This window comes from Myotis lucifugus, unplaced genomic scaffold (assembly GCF_000147115.1).
Source record: "Myotis lucifugus unplaced genomic scaffold, Myoluc2.0 scaffold_48, whole genome shotgun sequence".
Classification (NCBI taxonomy): domain Eukaryota; kingdom Metazoa; phylum Chordata; class Mammalia; order Chiroptera; family Vespertilionidae; genus Myotis; species Myotis lucifugus.
Genome location: NW_005871096.1, coordinates 7322629 through 7328652, shown reverse-complemented (window position 1 = coordinate 7328652; position 6024 = coordinate 7322629). Strand labels below are relative to the sequence as shown.

General features: G+C 39.7%; 1 protein-coding gene across 1 annotated transcript in view; it reads right to left on the bottom strand.

The window, feature by feature from the left end:
• Window positions 1-5976, bottom strand: part of ARAP2 (ArfGAP with RhoGAP domain, ankyrin repeat and PH domain 2) — a gene marked incomplete at its 3' end in the record, with an annotated part of 108584 nt that extends 102608 nt beyond the window's left edge. The window contains exon 1 of the mRNA XM_006088530.3: window positions 5709-5976. The remainder of the gene's footprint in view (window positions 1-5708) is intronic.
• Between the last annotated feature and the right edge of the window lie 48 nt (window positions 5977-6024).

The window sequence follows — 6024 nt, the reverse complement described above, 5'->3', positions numbered from 1 at the left end:
CTGGGAAGATTCTGCCCAACATTTCAGCTTTCATTCAAAAGGAACTCTCCGTACATACCTTGGCTTTTTTCTTTCCTTTGGGGGCAATTCAAGTCTCACAAGTGTGTTCTGCCACATCCATGAATCTTCCCTACCTATTCCATTTCCCTTAATTCCTCATTAATTCTACCTAGTCCACACTACAGGGAGGGAGCAAAATGCTCTGGAGTCAGGCTGCCTGAATTCCAATCTGGCCTTCCCACTTGTTAACCGTGCACCTTGGTTAGACCGTTTAACTTCCTGGGAGCTCGGTTTCCTTATCTGTCAAATGAGGACAATATTCCTCAGATCTAATAGGATTCCTATTAGGATTAAACAAGTGAAATATGTAGGGTATATATATAACAATACCTGACATGAATTATAAAGTTGGCTATTATTATTATTACTTCATCTGTTGTATACAATACTGCACTTGGTCATATTCATAATAGATTATTGGACTTGGTTTGACTAGTCTTCTTCTGCCTGCCTAGTAAAATTACAGTCCTTTTAAATAACACTGTAAATTCTTCTTCTCATAAACCTACAAAACACCTAACACAGCAGTAAACACAGTTTTATTAATTTAGCAAAATACAGATGTAGTTAGAGTGGTGAAAATGATGATCTTACTGAAGACTTTAGACTTGGGACACAGAGCACAGTGATTATCAGCGATCCCAGCTCTGCCCGTGTACCAGCTGCAGGGCCTTGGGGAAGTTCCTGTATTTTTCTGGGCCTCACTGTTGTCATGTGTAAGCAGTGATGACAATAGTGCCTACAACACAAGACTGTTTTGAGAATGAAATGAGTAAATATACATAAAGGTCTTAGAACAGACCCTGGCAACTAACAAGCATTGCTGAGGTTGGAAATAGCCAGTCTCTGGGCAAAAGCATTCATGGCTTGGATCAAAGGGAAACGATTGTTCTACATTATGTTTTGATTATTTTATTTACTGTTACCTAAAAAATACAACTCTTTCAAAATCTAAAACTTCATGCCCACTTCCACATCCGGTGAAGGCCAGAAAAGGCAATTCCTTCACTTGTTATGAGAAGCTATTAGTGGAGTAAGTAGTACGTAGGTTAGAGTTTTTAGGTATTATCTCAATAGTTACGTGGTTGATAATCGCCTTAGCTTCCCGCAGCTTCTCTTTCAAGCTGTCCACCTAGATTTTAAGTTAATTAGCTAACGTTTGAGACTTGTTTTCCATTAGAGATCTTTAAAGTAGAGCCATAAATCTTGGGCAACCAGAGAAAGATTTCATCTTCCCAAGTTCCTACAAGAGCAGAAGTGGGGATAATTAAAAGTAATAATAAGTGGAAGCCTGCATCACTATGGAGGACTTCCAGCTGCGTGCCCTGAACACCTGGACAGCTCCCTCTGCCCAGTGCCAGCCCCCTCCCACCCCCTCTGCAATCTGGCCACATCCAGCAGGAAGAAGAGAAATCAGACCCCCTGAGAACCCTTGATATGAACATAGGCACGTATTCGTCGGGACTCTATTCCAGTGCATGCTACAATGAACATAGCTGTAATGTTTAATTTACTCAGATCAAAGCTAGCATGGTCATTATACTTCAATAAAAAGATTTTAAAATATACACTCATAATATGTGCCCTTTTCATACATACATTATATTTTTAAATCTGAAAATTTAATACAAATGTGTACCCCACCATTCCTCTGAATTTGAGCTGCATTTTTAGACTAACAACCAGATGTTTCAAAATAGCCTACTGTGAACCGTTTCCTCTCTCTGCATTTATAAATAGCACCCTGACCTCTTTTCCAACTGAATTTGAGGGCTTATTCCTAGTGGTTCTGTAATTGTCAAAGTCTCTTTTTTTTTTCCTTAGGAAAAGAGGATATCTCAGCAAGTGTCTCCCAACTTATTGATTCATTTATTTGTAATTATTCATTCCATAAATATTTAAGGTACACAATATACTCTCTCCAAGATAATAGTGGGAAATATTTGCAGTTCAAGATAACAGCACCCATTTATCTCATTTGAGAACAGTGTGTTAAAGTGCTACAAAAAAAAGTAAAGATGCAATGTCTTCTCTCAAAGAGTTTAAAACAAAAAGGGTAGATTGGACATGACCAAAGGAAAACAGCATGCATATGAACAGTCAGTTCCTTACTACAGCGAAAAGTACCAATGCAGAAGGAGTACCAAAAATTGGAAGACTCTGATGTACCCAAAATAGCACTTAAATAATAAGAAGAAAAATCAAATTATGTGACCTTGACTTTCACATGGTTTACATTTTAAGTATTTTTTTTATTTTAGTACAGAGAGAAGTAGCACCAACATCTTTCATGAGTGCCAGGGGAACTCTCAAAATCTCCAATCAGCTTCCTGAATATAAGTGAAATATGCAGTAATTTGATCCTCGAGGATGGAGTGCTCAATGAAGGAGCGATAGAGAGCTGCAAGATGTGTAGGAGAAATGTAGCGAAAAGGAGACAGAAGCATCTGGGTAGAAGGAATGCCATAAAGGGGGCAAAGAGGGAGAAGATGTCTGCAGGCAATAGCAAGCAGATGGGAGTACCTGGGAGGGACCAAGAGTTCAATAAAAGGTGATGTCAGAAAAGGAAGCTGGACATGGTGATAAAGGGCCTTCAAGGGCGGACTAAAAATTCTGAACTTCATCAAGATACTGCGAACGCATCTTGGCAACCACTTTCAACCATCACCACCCCAGCAAGTCCAAGTCTCCTGGTCATCAGCATGGAGACAATACTTCCCTTTTGCTCTTTCTTGACAATCTCTCCAACTCCAGAGGCTTAAACCATTCTCTTCCTAAAGCTATGTGACATAACAGTCCCTTTGCAACCCATTTTTGTGAAAGCTACGAAGGCAGATGCACTATTTGAGTATTCCTTCCCTGAGTATTCCCTCACCTACCCATGCACCTCTGTCCACAAATGGTATAATAGAGAAACATCATTCTTCCTACTTCTCCTCTAGTAGTTTTATCCCTGAAGCTGCTCAAAACGATTTCTTCCACCCAGATCAGGACTCCTTTGTTTCCTCCATGGCATAAGTAAGGAAGTAAGTTTATGCTGAGTCAAAACTGTAACAAAATTCACAGATCAAATTTCTAACTAGAAAAGATCATGTGAAGAGAGTATCATTAACTGTTAGTGAATTAAGGAAATAAGCAAAATGGTTTACCTATCATTAAATATTTAACCTGGCTAATGCTTAAAAGAAACCTGAAATAATCAACTACAGGGGTCTAGGACTTCACAAAAAAAGATGAGAAGACATCTCCTAGCCTCTAATCTCTCATCACTCACTTCCTGTCAAAGCTATGAAATATTTCCAACATTAATAACAAGTTCTCTCTACCTAATTAATATTTCACAGAGAATTTTTTAAACCCCTCTGTTTAGAGTAATGAAAAGACTGGATCCAAAGAGTCAATAAATAACTTGGGGGGGAGGGGCCTTGTTAAAATAAGGCTTTAACAGCAATGTCCATGTTAGCATTTTCATAGCATCTTTCACCAAACTTTCTCCAAGTTGCAGGGACATGGGGTAGAAAGCAGCAAAAGAAGAAATACCCTCTTTGATATCATGAGGTCTATAACCCAGAATCCTAAGCAGGCTTTTATTTTTTTTTTAATCCTTATTGTTAAAAGTATTATATATGTCCCCTTCTTTCCCCCATTGACCCCTTCTAGTCTATTCCCATGCCCCGCCCCAGGCCTTCACCACCCTATTGTCTGTGTCCATGGGTTATGCATAAATGCATACAACTTCTATGGTTGACCTCTTCCCACCCACCCACCCACCCCCACCATCCCTCTGAGATTGAACAGTCTGTTCCATGTTTTTGCCTCTGGATCTATTTTGTTCATCAGTTTATTTTGTTCATTAGATTCTACATATGAATGAGATCATGTGATACTTGTCTTTCTATGACTGGTTTATTTCGCTTGACATTAATACTCTCCAGGCCCCTCCATGCTGCCTCAAAGGAGAAGAGAGCCTTTTAACCTGCTGCATAGTATTCCATGGTATAAATGTACCACAGCTTTTTTATCCACTCATCTACTGATGGGCACTTGGGCTGTTTCTAGATCTTAGCTATTGTAAATCTGGCTGCTATGAACATAGGAGTGCATACATTCTTTCTGATTGGTGTTTTGGGTTTCTTAGGATATATTTCTACAAGTGGGATCACTGGGTCGAATGGCAGTTCATTTTTAATTTTTTAAAGAAACTCCATACTGTTTTCCATCTAAGCAGGTTGTTAAACCTTCATAGTCTCAGAGTTTACAAGAAAATAGCAATTCATTATAAAATGAATCCTACATTTAACCACAATAACTAAGAATAGTTAAATTGAAAATTATTAATTGAATATCTGTGAGCCTCACACTATTAGGAAGTTTTAGTGATAGATGATTACAAATTTATTTTCAAATGTACCATCAGCCCAGCTGGTGTGGTTCAGTGCTTGAGCACTGACCTATGTAAACCAGGAGGCCACGGTTTGATTCCAGGTTAGGGCACATGCCCAGGTTGTGGACTCAATCCCCAGTAGGGGGCATTCAGGAGGCAGCTGATCAATGATTCTCTCTGATCATTGATGTTTCTCTCTCTCTCTCTCTCTCTCTCTCCCCCTTCCTCTCTGAAATCAACAGAAATATATATATTTTTAAATGTACCACCAGCTTCTCCTTTCATGGACAACACATAAAATTTAACAGGCTTACAGAAGGAAAAAACACAAACACATATAGGCCCTCATACATAAGCTTAAATCCTTTGATTGACCCTCCAGGTATTTTATATAAATCTTTGAGTATGACAACTCAACTCCATATAAAACACTCCTGGTGTTAAGATATATTACGTGTGTGTTTAATATACAGGGGTGGGCAAAAGTAGGCTTACAGTTGTGAGTACGGGAAACACAGAATTCATTTTTGTATTATTATTTATTTATTCTTGTCTTAATTTCCATACAAACAACTGTAAACCTACTTCAGCCCCACCCTGTATGTTTAAAAAGGAGCCAAGGAGATATTTCCACTTTAAAACTCTAGCCTAGTTCCATGACCCATTTTACTTTTTCTTTCTTTTTAAAACATGGTTAAACAGTGGAATGTCCTGAGAATTTCCCCTCAATATTTCTCTTGTAAGTGCATGAAAGTCATCACTAGAAGTTTAAGGGTATTTATCTTTTTTTCCTAAAAAAGTTAGCTTCCTTTAAAAAAAAAAAAAGCCATAAGTTTATCTTCCAATTACTTGTGGGCAACGTTCCACAAATTCTCTGGGGTGTAGAGTGCTTAAGTGCGGGAAAAATCAATACTGAGCTTGTAAGTACAATACTATTATTGGTCATCACAATGACATCCGATTAAAAGTAATTTTAAAAATAGTTCCTGTTTCAGGACACTTTTTTTTAAAACCAAAAGGAGCCTACTTCAAGGGCAAACGTGCAGAAAATAAAATGTCAAAGTTGCTATCACCGTACAAACTTGCAAGAGCCTAACACACGATTCCACACACACCAGCTTCCATTTTCCTCTAATTTACCCAAGGTTATAGTTCACAATCTAACTTCACGACGCTTTCCCCCACAGCCAAACAGCAAAGTAACTCCAGATCGCTGCCAGGAGGAGAGCGCAAGCATTTAAGAAACAAACCAGGATGAACTTACTTTTCGAAATGAGATGGACACCCATCCCCCCAAGAGACCTGCCTCCCACAGTAGAGGCGCGAGATCAATCTGGTCCACTCACTGCCCACAGGTCGCCGCGCAAGGTGTGCGGCGGCGGCAGGTGAAGTCAGATGACAGTCATGAGCGTGTATTTACAGGCCTGTCGTCCCCCGCGCCCCAGGAGCAGGATGCGGGGGAGCTGGAAGATCAGAGCAAACTCATCATCTCCACCGAGGAAATCACTTGGTGCCTGAAACTCGCTCCAAAGGCGGCCTCCTCTCCGTGTATGTCCCCTCCGGAGGCGGGGGAATGAAGG